Source organism: Molothrus aeneus, chromosome 2 (genome assembly GCF_037042795.1).
Source record: "Molothrus aeneus isolate 106 chromosome 2, BPBGC_Maene_1.0, whole genome shotgun sequence".
Taxonomy (NCBI): domain Eukaryota; kingdom Metazoa; phylum Chordata; class Aves; order Passeriformes; family Icteridae; genus Molothrus; species Molothrus aeneus.
This window is the reverse complement of record NC_089647.1, coordinates 97,383,554-97,400,634: the sequence shown is the minus strand read 5'-3', so window position 1 is coordinate 97,400,634 and position 17,081 is coordinate 97,383,554. Positions and strand designations below refer to the sequence as shown.

Below are 17,081 nucleotides of genomic sequence, written 5' to 3'. Positions count from 1 at the left end.
GAGGTAACTTTAGTACCCCCCATTCCAAGAAGCTGCTGTTTCACAGAAGCCCTTTTCCCATGGGGCAGGGGCTGGCATGGGTAGCCAGGACACTGGGACAAAGAGAAAAGTGAGAATTCTCTACAAAAATGTTTTCGGGAATTTCACCTGCAAATAATAATCTTCTTATTCAATTGAGTTTCATATGATAGTGCAGACTGCTGGCAAAGTTTCATGATTAGAAAAATGACATAACAATACTTTAGTCTGACTTGAGCTTTTAGACAACTTTGGCTCCATTGATCTTAGCTGAAATACTGATTTGAGGTCAGCAAAATATTGGTTGGTTGTCCCTTCAGTGACAAAATCCTGGGATTTTTAAAGAGATACCTGAGCTAATTTTTTTACCTCTGTATTACCAAAACTGTGTAGTGTCACTCCAGGGAAATACAACAGAACATTGAAATATCAAATGTTTTCTGAGAACAAGAAATATGAGGAATTAAAATTTGTGCAGAAATATCCCAGTTTTTCCTGTTAATGCCTTGTCCCAGGTGAGATTTTGACAAGGTGTTAAAAGACCAGCATTTCTTCTTTTTTTGGAAAGTTTTGTAACACAGAGTCAATCTCTCTATAATTCTTCCTGGACATGGCATGGTCTCAACAGTGCTTTGAGTTTCCCACTTCTGACACACTTGTACATGGCATATGATATGTCTAACCTGTTGCATGCAGGTTCTGTTTTAGAGCAGAGTGGCTTAATTGTGAGTGTTACATGCTTTTTTTTTCTAAACCTGTGGTTTAGGGGCTTTTATTTCTAAAGGAAGGACTTGCTTGCATGGTTTGATGATCTCAGCTAACTCACAGATAATGGGGATTTGAGTAGATGCCTGCTTGCTTCAAATGACAATTTATCAGTTTAGGCTTTAACTTGTTTTAAAGAAATTGTGGCCAGATGACTCTCCCTTGAACCTGTGTTTGGATATATCTCCTGGAATAGGAGAAAAGTATTGATTTTGACAGATACTGTTCAATGTTTGACTGATGAAGGAACATTTGTTATAACTTCTGCTGTTTGCCCAAATCTTTATTTGCTTATCTTTAATCATTTTATGACTGACTTTTGCAACTGGTCACTAAATAAGCAGTTGGCACAAAATGCAATGGAATAAAGTTACTCTCTTTTTTTCTATACTAATAGAGGTCAGAGATACATAAGGCAATTCCTGACTTCTTACTTTAAAATTCTTTTGGAGGCTTCTAAGGACTGGAATATTTTAAAAAATGTAGTAATTTAACTATTATCTACTACTTCTAAGAGTAATGAAGTATAATTACCACTGAAGTAACAACTAATTGTAAAATCCTAGGAAATCAAATGGAAAAATAGTGGTAAACTAAGTATGATTTCCATTTAATTCAGCATTTATATATACTAGAGAACAGATGTTTTAGAAATTCTGAACCCTTGTAGCATCCTTCTTTGTTAGACTTTTTAGCTTACTATACTTCCATAGAATTTTAGAATAGACTATCAGAGTCTTCTGATCACTAATTTATTACACATGACTGTGCACCAGCTTGTTCAGCCTAGCAGATCAAGTATCTGCCTCATAGCAGATGTAGTAAAATGAAATCCAGCAGATATTATTCTTTTGATTAAAAAGCCTTAATCAAAAAGTCTAGTCAGTGTAGTCCTAAGGCAAGTGCAGATGGATAATTGTTTAACCACCTTTTTGTCTGTTTGAGCTGAGGATTACATAGTTTGCATAAGTTATGGAGAAAGAAGCTGTCCTGAAGATATCTTCCCTTCTCTCTTGCCTGTGACTGGTGCAGTCCCAAGTGAGATCAGAGCACCTTGAGTGATTCTGTAAAGGGTGAATGGTCTTCTAAGGGTGGTTCCACCAAGAAGACTGAAGGATGCCCTGATCTTCCTCACATCTGCCTGTTTTACTGATACCCTTCCAAAAGGGTGAGTCTTGAAAGGCAATAAATTCCCCAAAAATCCACCTTAAGGACACCTTTGTGCACTGTGGCTTTCAGTGTGCATGTGTACATGCAAGGATGTCTGACACTGCTGGTCCCAGTTTTAAAATTCTGTCAGAAAATGTGTGTGCATTTAGATGCCATGATTCAGACATTCTGCCAGCACAGTCAGTTTGTCTTCACTGCATTCACTGCAGCAATTTTTATAAAAGCAGCTAAGTACTGCTTGGTGAGATCCAAGCCCTGAACAGTCTTACATTCACAAGTGTTAACTATATCATTTGAAATCATTGCATGATAATATTCACATCTTGAGAACAGTTCTTCATATTTGGGGTATTTCAGCATTTTTCCTCCTTTTTATATACAGTCTTCTCATAAATTTTTCTTCATCTTACAATCTCGTATTTTGTGCCAGTTCTTCTAGAGGTTATTTTAAATGCCAGTGTTGTCTTGAGTTAAGTATTCTAGTGTTATATGGGGTTATTAAGAAGTATTTTGTATTCTGGACATCCTGCTCTTCCTGCAGGTGCCAATTTAAAACTACCAAGGGAAGGACTATAAAAACAATTAGAAATTAATTTCAATGCCAATAGTTTGGGTGTGAATACTACATTTTTCTCTCAAAGTGCAGCAGTCTAGCTGCTTGTCTTATTTTGAAAAACATGTTTTTATTAGTGGTCTATATTGCAGATTAAAGGCAATATATTTGTGATTTGTGAAACTTTATACCTGAAGATGCTCGTTTTCAAACAAGGTTGTTTCTTTTTAACCTGTATGCTGGGTCATATATTTCTCTGCTGTAATTCTTTCACTCCTACCTATAATCAGATCCTGGGGTCTGGTCTGTCTTTGTTTGGTGCAGCTCAGTAAAAGAAATGGAGTGGTTCTCTGTCTTTAGTGTATATTAAATTCTCTGGGCCCAGGAGGATTTCCATGGCAGCTGGAATTCAGCTAATGAGAGAAAGTAATTTTTGCCACTTCCTGTTCTGTGCTCCCCCTGCAGCTGATGCAGATTTATCTTGGTCTGGACTACGTAAACTGTATTACACCAAAAAAACTCCAGCAACTGAGTGAGTCCACATTAGGCTGTTTTGCATTTGATCCCAGTTCAAAATAATTCCTGTGTTTGGTAATTTATTATAAACAATGACAGTAGATAAGGAAGGTTTAGTTAAAAAATCAGTGAGCAAAATTTTCAGATTCTGAAACAGTGATAAATTTTTGGTATCAAGATTTTTGTCTTTGCCTTGTTACAACTTAAAACCTTCAAAACTGCACACTGTATTGATAAGAACTGAACTAAGCCTCTTCCCACTAAATTTAGATGAACATTTTAAGAAATAGTTGATGTGCTGACAAAGAGTACTCAACACCTAATTTACTATGTCTTTGTAAAAAATGTGTAATATTTTTACATAATGTACAATTTGTAACTGGTATTACAGTGGTGAGGTTTTCTGCACATTTATAGGAACTCTCAAAGCTTTTTGACTACATAGACTGGCTCACTACACATTCTAACATTATATCTTTGTCTTAAGTAGCAAAAGGAGGCAGGATTTTTAGTTAGAACTCAAGAGCCTGAGTTTTCACAAGTGCCTGCTGGCTACTTTTACTAAATCAAGAGCAGAACAGCACGAACCATGCTGAAGATCTTCCTGATCAATGCTGCCAATAATGGAAGCCCAGCTAAAGTTATCCTGCCTTGATTTTACTTTAGTGAAGGGGGCAACAAAATGCTTGAGACATGAGGCTGGATGGAGGGCTTGTGTGTCTGCCCTTTGTGTCTGGGAGTGCTTGGTGTGTGATAAGGACTGGGACAGGCATCCACAGTGAGCAGCAAGGTCAGAGCTACTTTGGTATTTGTGTGTCACTCATAACTCCAAGGGGTTTGATAAGAGGGATATGTGACCATAACTGCTGATAACCAGTGTTCACATAATGTAAAACTGCCAATGGCTTGGTGTGCATGTAGCCATTTTACTTTTAACTTGGATTAATCAATAAGAATCCTTTAAAACTATGGTGGTCTCTACCATGACTTTGGTCTGGCTTATACAGGTCTTTGCTCCCAGTGATGTCTGAACTTACACCTGGCATCAGCTCCTCTGGCTGCTCTTACCTCCACTGGTTCCACTGAACAGACTGTAAAGGTTTCCTGTCAGGGATAGAATCTCCTTTTACTTCCCAAACACCACAGGGCTTTCTCATGCACACACATACACTTGGGTTATAGATAGGAAATCTGATTTTCTGAGGAAGGTGTAAAAACCAGCACCTGTCTTCTTGCATCCCAGACAGCAATTCTTTTTCCTCATATCCAGCTGTTTATCTGTGTCTTTGGATGCTGCTACCCTCAAACCACCTCAGATACCAATCCTCTCTTTTCTTCTTGTGTCACTCAGAGTACTCTAGGAAGTGAAGTGCAGGACCCAGTTTTCTGAATCCACTGTGTGTAATAATACCACTGCACCCCCTGCAGCTGGTGCAGACTCATCTTGGTCTGGACTACAAAAACTGTACTACACCAAAAAACTCCAGCAAATGAGTGTGGGTTAATCACAAAGTACATTCCTCAAAGGTGGAAAGTGAATGGCATAAATAGAATAGGAGCTCTATGACTCTGGATTTTAAAAAAATAGTCCACACCCCACCCTGAACATAGGTCATCAATTTTAATGGTTTCAATTTTTTGCTGATGCTGGAAATGAGTTTTCGTCCTATACAATCCACTCATTTTTGATGCCGCATTCTGCTGGGTTTTCAGTAAAATGCAGTACCCACCCAGTTCTGTAAATTGTGCATGTTATATGAGAAAAGGTGTCTGCATTTACAGAGAAATTACACAATTGTTTTATCTTTATAACGTTTGAGTTCTTACAGAAACTTTTGCTCTGTTCCCATGTTAAACTCTGAAGCTGTCCTAATAACCCCCTTCTTAAAACCCTGAAATCAAATATAGGGGTTTTGTGTAAATCCTTTATAATCCTTACTAATTTTGTAAGTTTTGAACTTTTTACCACATCCTCTTCACCGGGGTAGTTTACCCCTAATATTCTAATTATTTTGAAAAAGTAAATTTATATTTCCTTTGAATGCATCCTGGAGAGGATTCTCCTAGATTTAAAGTAGTAAAAGGTCTTCACATACCACATACTCATTTTAAGTGACACGTGTCCCCGAGCTATGCTTGGGGAACAGAGGACAAGCATTCCTGCTAAGTGCTTTTAATGTACCTCACTCTGCATTGCAGCTGCTTCAAGCTGCTGTGCAAGTGTGCAGTGCTAGACCATCACTGGGGCATCACTCACTTGTCTCCACATTGGCTAGAGAAAGTGGTTTGTCTTACCCCTGTGCAGCTGTTATACTGATCCCCGGAGATGGCTGGTGTTGTATATTAAAACATAAAATTGGATCCTTCCTTCTGAGGACACAGGCCAGGCAAGAATAAAGTTGGACCTGGATAAATTCCAGTAGTGGTTTCAGTCAAGTTTTCTCTCAAACCATGCCGTGGATGACCTAGACAGTGCCAATGTTATGCAAGCTCCTTTATTTCTTTCAGTTGCAAGAAAAATCATTATTGCCTTTAAATGGAAAAACAAATAAGTACATATTTCAGATCTTTTCTTTCTTTTCCTGTGACATACCCACTGCTGGAGCTTATCATAAATTAAAAGGAAATCTATTTTTGGAAGCTTTTAATTAAAGTCCTGCAAATATATCATTGTAACTTTTTTTTTTTCTGTAACTCAATTCAATAAGATTACTTGAACTGCTAAGGGTTTTTATGGTTAGTGGCTAATTTTTTCATTGGTAGATAAAGCCTACCATGAAGCAAATTCATGATATTGGGACTTTACTTCAGGCATCAGATTTGCCTGATTGTTCCCTAAGATCAAAAGACAGATTTCCATTAAGAACAGAACAGAATAACTAACAGGCTTCTGAGCTGATAGTAAGTTAGAAAAGTCAGAAGCCTTCTCCACTTTGGAGAAGATTGGCTGGTGTCAGTTTGCAGGCTTGCACTTCTCTGTTTTTTTTTTGTTTGTGGGGGTTTTTTGTTGGGTTGGTTGGTTTGTTGTTGTTGTTTGTTTGGGGTTTTTTTTTGGTTTTTGGGTTGGTTTTTTTTTAACTCCAGAAATTTAGAACTAACCCAAACAATTCTATAATTCTATGAAAAGTGTAACTCAAACAGCAATGGCACTTCAGAGTTGAGATTTTTGATTTTGTCTTTTCTTTGTTGATTTTAATGAAAGCCACCGAGGGGCAGCAGATAGCAGCTGATCTCGTTAAAAAACTAAACAAAGCAAAACACTTTTTTTTTCTTTGAAGTTGCATTTCGAGTCCAGTGTTATCTTGCATGAAAAACCTCAGCTTCAGGAATGAGGAAACGACCCTCCCTAAAGAAGGGAAAGCAGGCTGAAGATAGGGATGATAAAACGTTTGCCACTAAAATAAATAAAACTTTGCAACAAAACATTTCCATAGCCTACGGACCCACACATGTATTTTCGTTCCTTCCAACAGAAAGGCACTTGCCCTTAATGTAAATGGCAAACGGAATTTTGCTTCCTGCTCTTGTCATGATGTAATTTTCCCTTTAATCTGACATGAGGAAATCGGTGCTTCTGGAGACGGGATATCGCCACTTTACGGGGCGGCTGTCGAGCGTTCCTGCATCACTCTGATGCTGCAGTAATTTCAGCTGGGCATTTACATATCCTTGCCTGGGAGTCGGCTAAGCTTCGAGCAGACCCGGAGCAGTTACATGAGAATGGGAATAATCTCTTACACCGCAAATTGACTTCCCTCTTTGTAGCCCTAGACACTGTTTCCAGCTGCTTTCAGTCTTTTAAATCCTTGAAAGCTTTCCTAATCCGCGTGTAGGCAGCAGCCTTTATGTGCTCTGCCGCCCTCCCCTTCCCCGTGATTGGCGAGGCCATTCCACAGCCAACTGCTCCATCCCTGGGCTGGGTTTGAAATCAGAGCCGGCCGGACAGTTGCCTCCCTGCCGCCGACTTTTCATAGGCTGGGCAAAGAAGGTTGGGAAACTTGACATTGTCTTAGGGCTCTCCCCTAGCCAAGAATAAAAAGGGGGGGGGGGGGGGGGAAATAATAGACAGGAAAGAGGAGGGAGGGAAACTTGCTTACGGTGGGAAACTTGATGGATTTGTGCCCTGCCGACAGCAGCGCGGAGTGAGCAGCCCTGGCCGGCTGGATGGATGATGGGAATCTCACCATGAGGCAGGTAAGGAGCCTCTGCCCGCCGGCTCCGGCCACCACCGCTCCCAACCCCTGCCGAAATCCGCTGCTTTCCCCCCCCTCTTTATTTTCTTCTTATAATTGTAAGTTTCCGGGTGGGAAAAAAAAAAAAAATTCTTTCCCCCCCCACCTCCCTGGGGGAGGCATCCCTGCCTCTCTAATTCCCCCGGTAGGCAGGGAAGGGATGCCAGGCAAGTCATGGTGCGTTTTGGACTCGCGGGGAGCATGGAAGCGGTTTGCGAGCTATGTAAATCAATTCCAGTTTGCCATGGTCTAAGGGCATTGTGTAGGCTGTCTCGCAGCCCTGTTTGTGACATGCGAAAGAACTTGCTGTGTTATAAGCCTAAATATGCCAATAATTCAGCCCAAGGATAATTTATTAAACAGCTCTGCGTGAGTTCCTTGCCTGCCAATGCTTTAATCTTCTGATTGTTTTAAAACGTAGTAGTTTCAAGCTGTCTTGCAGCTTCACAAAAGTACTTTGAGATGGGTTTTCTAGGGATTTTTTTCTAAGATTATTCAAATTAGGTTTTTTTTAAAGACTTCTATTCACCTGAGGAGACAAAAGGAGCTTTTCTTTTCATTCTCACAGTTATAAAGCACAGTGGCAAAATGTTTTTGATTCTTGTTTTTTATAGTTTTACAGCAACAATGTACACTTACAAGAGCCTTGTGGGAGGAAGAACAACTGGCTGTATCATTGAAAGATCTGTCCCAGTTTAAAAAGCCAGACCACTTCATAAACTTGCTCATAATATGTTATTTTTTGGGTAGGCAATAAATAAATAAGAGGTAATAGAAGTTATCTAGGTTTTTCTGTGTGGGTGTCATTCATTCAGTTCTCAGGGGGACTTTTATAGTACATGTCCAGGAAATGCATGTGTGAGGATTTTGCACCTGTAGTGCAAATGGAACATTTGTTTTACACTCGCTTTCTGAAACCATGGTGGGAAATCCCAGCTTCCTTGCCAATTTTCTCTAAGTTACAGGAGGTGAGGAAGGGTGAAGAAAAATGCAGGTGATAGAAGAAGAAAGGTATTTCTTGCTCCCACTAGCAAAATCACCACTCTTTAAAGAGAGAGAAATTCTTGTCCTTGCAAAGCACAATGAAGGACATTTTATATACCCAAGCCAGTCAGCTGGATGTACGCAGTCATCAAAAATCATTATCGCCACAAGAGGGTACTTTGGCACAGGGGGTTACCAACGAGGAGTGCAAAAGAAGCAGAAACGTTACAGGACGGCAATAATAAAGTGTAAAATGCTCTGTGAAACGTGAACTTCACTCTCCTGAAATATTTCCACCTAAAGAATAGGCTTCAGGGTTAATGAAGATTCATAAGCGGGGGGTTAAAAGAGCGAGGCGAATGAGGCTAACAGAGAATGGGGGCGGAGGGGGGAGGCTAAGGCGCACACGTACCCTGCAGAAGAGGAGGAGGGATGGGAGACATTCCATGCCGAGGAAGGAGCAGGCACAGGCGGGCCGGTTCTTGCCGGGCCCGGCCCGTCCGGGGCTGCGCGCTCCCGCCGCGCTCCTCGGGGGCGCGCCCGCCGGGCAGGGTCTGTTCCACACCTGCCCCAGCGCCGCCTCTCTCTCCGTGCCAGAGGAACACTTTGGGACTATTCCTCTGCCTTCCCTTGGCTTGCTGTGCACAAATAGTTTCAGTTTGTGTGGGCACTGCTGGGGCCAGGGACACAGCCCAGGGAGCTGGAGGTCAGGGTGGTGCTGAGCTGCTGCGTGCATCAGCCCCTGTCAGCAGAACTCCCGTTTCAGTGGGAAATGAAGGTTGTGATGGGCCGTGAAGTAACCATATAAAACGTTTAGGGAATCCAGTACAGCTGACACTTAGAAGCAGGCAAGCCATGTGAAGTTGGAGCCCTCATCGCTGCTTCTAGTTGGAAATTGTTAAAAGTTGGAAAGTTATATGCAGAGGGTGACTTTTCCATGGCCCTCCTATTCAGAGCAACAGAGAGCTCGTTTTTACCTTCTCTTCCACCTTATAATCATCTCTCCCTACCTGTCCTGTTGCTTTCTCTGCCCTTCCTTGGTGATCCTTTCCTCATCCTTACACCAGCTGGGAGGGAGTGGGTTAACTCCTTCCTCTTCACAGGCTTTGGGAGTGAGTGCTCCCACTTTGAGAGGCTCTTGGTAGAAGCTATAGCTCAATTTGGTGTTGCAGAGTTAACTATCAAGGACATAGGCATATGGCAGTGTACTGCAGGTGTTGGAATGAAACCATGTACTATGCTGATGACTGATCTGACCCAAGGGCAACCCACAGCTACTGAACAATAGCACAGAGAAAGAAAAATGCACTAATTTCCCCAATAGAAGTGGAGGAATTACTGTAGAAATGTAATATGCAGCCTGTTGATAAGATTCAACCTACTTTACTACTGTGCCAGTCAAATAGTCTCCAGCAGGTCAAAGGGGTTGGTGTAAATACTGAGCTGAGACTTGTAAATGAGAGAGTATAAAGAAGCAGTAATTTGTAGCTGATCATTGAAAATCTCAGCAAGAGCTGTCTTCTTGCTGTCTCATAGAATAAACCTACCTAATTTGTTGGACAAATAAGGTCCAACAACAAAAGAAGGAACATTTCTATCCCATCTGGGAAATTATGCTGATCACAATGTACCAGTAAAAGTTTAATCACAGGAAATATGAAATATACCCTTTTGTGTGTGCTGTAAGACTAATGTTAGGAAGCAGAAGTGCAATTTTAAGGGTATCTTACATAGTTGCAAAAAAATATAGATGTAACTTTTTTCTTTTTTTTTTTTTTTTTTTTGCTTTGCAGAGTACTGAGTTCAGTTTGTTATTTATAAAGTAAGGAAATGTGCAGGTGATGGAAATTCCTAAAGAGGTGCTTAGCCTTCATGAAGGTGGAGTTTTTGTGAGGGTGGACACAGTTTTGAGGCTGGATTCCCTGAGTTTGCCGCAGAACTGGAGAGGGCACTGTGGGCTCTGTTTTGTTTCCTAAGCCTACTTCACAGAAAATCAAATGTTTGATGAATTTTAATACTTCATTTTCATTCCCTTTCAACCACAATATATCCCTGAAGTGCAGCTCAAAGGAGTGTCATTGACAAAAAATGCAGCTCCTTATTTTGGCCTCTTCCCGTTGAAGTACCATTGACTTTGATTGAGGCAGTCTTGAGCCTTGAGCCCTTTGTCACATAAAGAGGTTCAACTAAACAACTCTTAACTGACAGGCCACCTAAAAATGAAAAACTATGTTTCTAAGATACATAAAACCATTACAATTACTTATCGTGTCTGCAGTCATATGGCTTTTAGTGTGCATATAATTCACCAAGTGAACAAAGGCTGTATACAATTTCGGTGCAAAACATATGCAAAATTCAAAATCACCCCCTTTCCTTTCAGCTGTTTAAGTTTTTAGCATGTGTTTCTTATTTCCTATTTTCTTTTGCATACCTTTTAAAATTCCTAATGTGTTCTTCTGTAGAAAAGTTGTATTTTTATCCTGAAGTTCTGTAATCCTTTGCCTTATCTTATAGAGTTTATCCTGGGATGTTTTGTTGTTTGTTTGGCCTGTAAGGGAAGAAAGAGCATCTTAAAGAATGCTGTCCCTTTTTTGTGTGTACCATGCAGAATAAAGAAAACAGGTGTACAGAGTCTGCAGGCTGGGAGTGTATCAGTTAATTAGTGACTGGACTTTGCTGGGTAGGAAGCCTGGTGAGGATTTTTTTGTGTGTGTATGTGTGTGTTGTCTGCTCCCTTTGATCACTTGTGTGGTAAATAGACATGCAGGGTAGCTATAGCAACATGTGCTGTAGGTTGGTGGGAACAGAGGGGATGGGTTCCCCTGACAAAGGGTAGTTTGTTAGAGTGGTTGGTTCTGATTAGAAAAAGGTGGCACCAATCAGGGCATTTAAAAACATCAGCTTTGAAAAAGCAAATGAATGTTATCAGTTTCAAAGTAATGCTTGTTTCTGTAGCTCTGCAAGAGTAGATTGTGTGGAAGATTGGTGAGGAAGGGGGAGGGATAATAAAAAGCAGAGCATAACCCATTTACACTTTTGAATGTAAAAATATTCATGCTGGATGTGCTTTTTCCTGTGGTGCTGCACTGTCTATGCAGTTTGCAAAAGAAGCCAAATTTGCAGGAGCCAAATTCCCATAGATGATGATACAAATAGTTGTGTTTTTAAAATATGGCTTCAGGAGGCACTGATGATAATGTAATGTTAAGTAGTGCATCTGCTCCATTACCTTTCGCTGATTTGTAGGAGTTTTGTGTGCAATTTGCGATCCCAAGACCCTGTTCCTATTTCAGCAGCCTACCTGTAGAGGTCAGACTTGAAGCTCTCAAAATCTTCCTATGATAGAATTTCGACCTAAAGTTGCAAATATACATATCCATAACCACTTTCCTCATTAACTTTATGTGGAATACTTTTAAAATAATGTTGGTTTTTCAGTGTCAGGTTATTAAGTAACACCACGTTCTGCATTGATGGAAGCCTGAAATACATCAAAATTCAGCTTCATTTCACATCTTGAACAGAGCCCAACCTAAAGCTTTTATTAGTGCCTGAATTATTTAGATGTGTATCTCTGTCTCCATGATCCCCACCAGGCCTCCCACCTTTTACGAGGTCTGTCTCCAGCTCCCTCCCTCCGGCCTGCCCAGCCCTCTGCTGTGCTGGCTGCCGCCTTCCCACCGCTGCCTGGTCTCAGGGCTTCCCCCCTGGAAGGGACAGGGAAGCAGGCAGTGCCACAGAGGGGCTCAGCAGCTTCTGAGCACTGCAAAAAGTTGTCAGACCTCAGAGTCCCTCCACAGAGTAGCACGAGAGGTAAGGGGTCTGCTGGAGCCTGGGCTCAAGGAAAATGAAATGCTGGGAACAAGGAGCTCACGGTGGTGAATGCTCAGGGAATCTGCTGAGGCTCAGAAAGTGCTTCAGCATTTGGAGAAACAGTTTAATTTGTCTGTGGGTGAAGAATGAGTGGAGGGAAAGGAGCAGACAAGTATTCACACCGTTGTATTAATTGCCTTTTGGATGTGTGCTGGCGTTTTGTTTGAAGTGAATTTCAGACTTCATAGGGTATTTCATTCTTTAGCCTGTTTTTGGTTCAAAGTCTTTATTACAGTCGTGCAGCTTAGAGCTTGTAATGCTTTAGCAAGCTGTAAGGAATTACTGCATATCCCTGAGATCCCTGGCTTGCCGTGCAGAATCCAGCCTGTCTGAAAGTTGGGAAAAGTGCTAAAGGGTGAGAAGCTGATTTTGATCTCTTTTCTAAACAGTAAAAATAGTTCTTAATTCTTTAAAATTCTTTCCCATTTGCTGTCATGTCATGTTTTTTTATCATTAGTATTTATATCTTCCCGGGGGATGTGGGAGGAGAAAAAAAGCTGGCAAGGAAGCAATGTTTGTTTGGCCCAAAAAGTTTTATCAACTTTGTTGATTGAATAAGTGTTGAGATAACTGGGTGCAAGAACAATTTTAAGATAATAAAACAAATAAAAGAAATTCCAGGCTTTTATTCCTGTAAAAGGAATAAAAGGACAGTAAATGAGAAGATCCATGGGGCTGATAGGATTTTTTTTATTGTAGTGTGATAGATTTTAAGGAAAATATTTATGGAGGAACATTTTATGCCTCCAGAGCTGGTGACAGGTTATGACAGTTGCTGCACATTTTGGGTCAGGAAGGCAAACATATTTCTCATGCCTTTGGTGGCAGCAACATCTTCCCATCACTCTTCTCCCAGGCTGTCCTGTGCTCCCTGTACACCTGTGGGGCTCAGTGTCTGAGCAGGTGCCCAGGACTGATGGCATTGATTCCTCTCTTTGGGTCTGCAGGTATTTAATTACTGAACAACTGCAGCAGGAGCTTAGAGAGATCCCCTCCCCAGACACACACACCAGAGTGGTAGGGCAGACTCATTTGTGCTTCTGGCAAGCTGATGCACTTTGCAGAATCAGGTAAAGCACAGCTTGCTTAGATGAGACCCTCCCTCCCCCTCCACACCATCTCTGGGTCTCTGGGATCTCCCTTTATTTATTTTTTTTTTTACCTTTTTTTGAGGCACTAGCTGAGACTGATGATTTTTTTTCAAAAAATACCGAGAAAGCAATATTTTATGGCAAAATTGTTCTCAAAATAATTCCATTCTTTTTTTTAGTAGTTATTCCATATGGAAACATGATCCCTTTTGGTTTTTATTTTGTTTTGATTTGGGGTTTTGTTTAGGGTAGGATTTTTGGTTTGGTTTTTGTGGTTTTCTTTTTTCTCTTTTTAATTTGGCTTGCTTTGTGTCTTAGTTTGGGGAATTCTCTTCCTGAGGGGCAATTGGAGACATGAAAAAAAAAAGGACGAAGAAACACTTTTTCATAATTTATATTTTGAATTTGAGTTGCCACATCTAGCCACTTCATCATTAAAACAGCCAGCAACCCAGTTTTAAGGATCTTTTCATCACCAAGCAAGCTTCAAAAGTTTTGGAGGGGGTTTTGGATATATCATTGGATTGTACCTAATATTATACCCTTATTGCAAAATCTGTATGTATTTTACATGGAAGATGTACACTCTATTGACAGCTTCTCCTTTGTGGATCAACCCCAGGTCTGCCTCTGCTTTTTCCTCCTTTGGAACCAGCTCCAGCTCCCTGGGCAGTGAAATCTCAAGCCCTCAGCCTGGTCTCTGGTTCCACCTCAGCTCTGGATGCAGGGATACAGACAGACCTCTCTCTTACTACTTGTGCTTCTGTTCTTGTTGGAATTGCAAGAGGCTGTAGGCAGAAGCCTACACAACTCTGTAAATAATCTCACTGAAAAATACGCAAGTTGTAAATCTGATATGCAGAGGAACAGCAAGAATAGGGGAAGGGAAAGCTGCCCTGGGCAGCCTGGGCAAGGAAAAGGACTGTTCCTTTCAGGGCACGTGGACACAGCTCTTGGGCAGGGACATGTTGTCAAGCACAGACCAGGTTTGTCCATGCAATACTCAAGAGATGGTGTGTTCATTGCTTGTGCCTTGTACCAAATGCCATCAATACCAGCATGCATTTCCTCACTGAGAACTGCTAGCTACATGGGCCTCATTCTGAACAACTCAGGAAGCCTAGGTTTTAACCATACAGGTCAAAATTTGCCCTATCCCACCAGCACGTATTGAAATAGGTAGATGATTAATGACTTCACTTCTAAGTGGGAAACCTCAGAATTATAGTTTGGACAGAAATTTCAAACTGGGATTTAAGCAGTTCAAAAGTGCATTGTATTGTTTTGGTCTAATTAACACAACATGGTGATAAGACATTAAAGCAGAGTGACAACGCTATACATTGATAACAGGGGACATTAATGCCTGGAGACACAGTCTACATTGTAAAAATCTGAAAAAAAAAGGGCTTATTATGTTAGATAGGTCAATGTGATTTGACCTAGTTTTGCTTTGCTGCTTGGAAATTATGTCAGTATTTGTTATGTCATCTCCTTGGATGAGCAATTTAACATCCTTTTTGCATTGCAGTGTTGTCCTAATATTTTATATATTTACTAGGTCTCTAAAAGGATCCTTCCGGCTAATTCTAGAGATCCGAGGAAAACTGATACAAGACAAAAACCTCCTGAAACCAGCTTCCCTTTCATATATGTCCTCTGTATAACAAAAAGCAGTAAATTTAGTCACAGCAAAATTATAGCTACAAATTCTGAAAAGCATCTTGTCCCCTTTGTATTTAAAACTCAGTAAAATTCATGAATATAAAATAACTATGCTAACACATGTAACCATGTACACCTTTTCCACAGAGGTTTTTAATTGCTAAGACCCTTCATTTTTAACTTTACCCAGATGCTTATGTAAAATAGAGTGGCTTAAAGGAACCACACCATATTCTTCCCTGGTAAGAAGAATAAGGTCTCATTCAAAGTCCTCAGTATTTCTCTTGGGAAAAATGAGGTGTTTTTTTAGTCTTCATCAAAATCACAAGCCCTTTCCTTCATATTTATATTCGTGTTGGTTTTTCCCTCTGCTGCCATCTGGACTTGTAAGACATTTGCCAGGGCTCAAGTTGTGGTACATCAGGGAGCAACCAGGGAATTAGATGTTCTTTGCTCTAATGGAAAAATTTTGCTGTTGCAGTACTTTGGTAAATGTTAGCAAAGGAAAGCTCCGTCTGTTCCTTAGCTTTACCTACCTTCTCACAGCTATGCCTCTTACTGTGTTTAACAAATGTAGGGTATGGCAAGGTTGCCCCTTTTGCTTCTCAATATTTCTTGGTCCAAAATGGGTAGCTCTGAAACCTGATTTTGTTTCTGCTGAAGTCAGTGTTATTGGGGAGGTCAGGCAGATCCCCCGTTCAAAATATTCAATATACATCTTTGTGACAAATGCTGAACAGATCAGGTGGTGTGAGAGCAAAAAACAGGCTTTCTTTCCCAAATTTTTTGGCAATTTAAAAAAAATTCCTATTTTCTTGAATAATAAGAAATTTATTCTTGAGTTTCAGCATGAGCTTTTTTCTTTCAGTGTTAAAATGAGCTAAGTAAAATCTGTACAAGTTCTTCACAATTTCTGCACAAATGCATCTAATCTTCCAAAGGTCCTACTTAGAATTCTCAGCTCAAGTAAAATTAAAAATTGTAATAGCTATCTGAATTCTTTGAGCGTACTTGAGATGCAAATGCTCTTACATCCCTTGTTAACCCGCTTAATTGGAACAAAAGCTCAATATCAATGTGTGTTCAGAGGTGCCTCTTCTTTGCTATAACATTTGCTCTTGATCCCTAATTAAGCCTTATTACTGAAGGTTAAAAATCCTCCTGCATTTAACTCTCCTTGAATGTCTGGACTGCAAAAAAAATCATCAGGGTAGGAGTCTGCTATTGCCTCCCATGTGCCTCCTTCTTTTAAGTGGAACTAAAGTGTAAACTGCTTATGAAGGATTAGCAATGACTGGAAATACATATCACATATCTCTAGAGTAGCGAAAGCCTCATGCATGAGGAAGATGATGGTTGTGGGCTGACAAGACGATTCACATAGCTAGAAAGACTGTGCAGGGATTCATGGAAAGTTCTCACTGTACTTTGGAGATTATCTGGCCCAACCTTCTCTTCAGCACAGGTTGCTACAGCAATTTCCTCAAACAGTATTGAGAATTTCCAGCGCATGAGAGCCCACTGCATTCCTGGCAGCCTCTTCCAATTTTCTTTTTTCTTTTTTCCCCCCTTCAATCTAGACAGATTTCTCTTGCAGCACTTCATGCCCATTACCTTTCTTCTGTCAGCAGGCATTCTTGTCTAGAGAGTAGCTGTTTCCTCTATAACTAACTATAGATATTCAAGTAGTGTGATTAGATCTCCTTTGAACCTTCTGTTCTCCAGGCAGAGTAAACCTGTTTCCTTCAGCCTTCCTTCATGTGTCAAGTGCTACAACACCCCAATAATCCCAGTGGCCTCTGCTGGGCCCTTCTCAAGTTCTGCAGCTGAGGGGCCACAAGTGGTCAGAGTATTCCAGGTGTGACCTTGTCAGAAGAGTGAAATAGCCACATTTCTTGGGTTGCTGACTGCACTCTTTCTGGAGCAGCCCAGGAGGCTGCTGGCCCCCTTCCCTGCCAGGACACACTGCTGGCTCCACTGCCTGCCACTGCCCCCAGGTCCCTTTCAGCAGATTCTGCTCCAGCCCATCAGTCCCCAGTTTGTGCTGATGCTTGGGATTACTTCTTTCCAAGTACAGAACATTACATTTATCTTTGTTTAAACTCACATTATGGCTTCGTTGATAAAGTTACTTTACAGTCTCCAAGAGGATCTTCCTGGCCAACCTAACAAAACAAAAACAAGCCCCCAAATTTTCCTTGTTTAAGTTCA

At 40.8% G+C, this 17,081-nt stretch overlaps 1 protein-coding gene across 2 annotated transcripts in view; it reads left to right on the top strand.

The window, feature by feature from the left end:
* Nucleotides 1-17,081, top strand: part of MID1 (midline 1) — a 169,444-nt gene that overhangs the window by 25,621 nt on the left and 126,742 nt on the right. Inside the window, exon 1 of one of the 2 annotated variants that reach the window (XM_066545352.1) lies at nucleotides 7,083-7,216. The exons of the other annotated variant lie outside the window; for it this stretch is intronic. The gene's annotated coding sequence lies outside the window, so the exon portion shown is untranslated. Of the gene's footprint in view, nucleotides 1-7,082; nucleotides 7,217-17,081 lie in introns of those variants that run through there. 2 annotated transcript variants of the gene reach the window in all.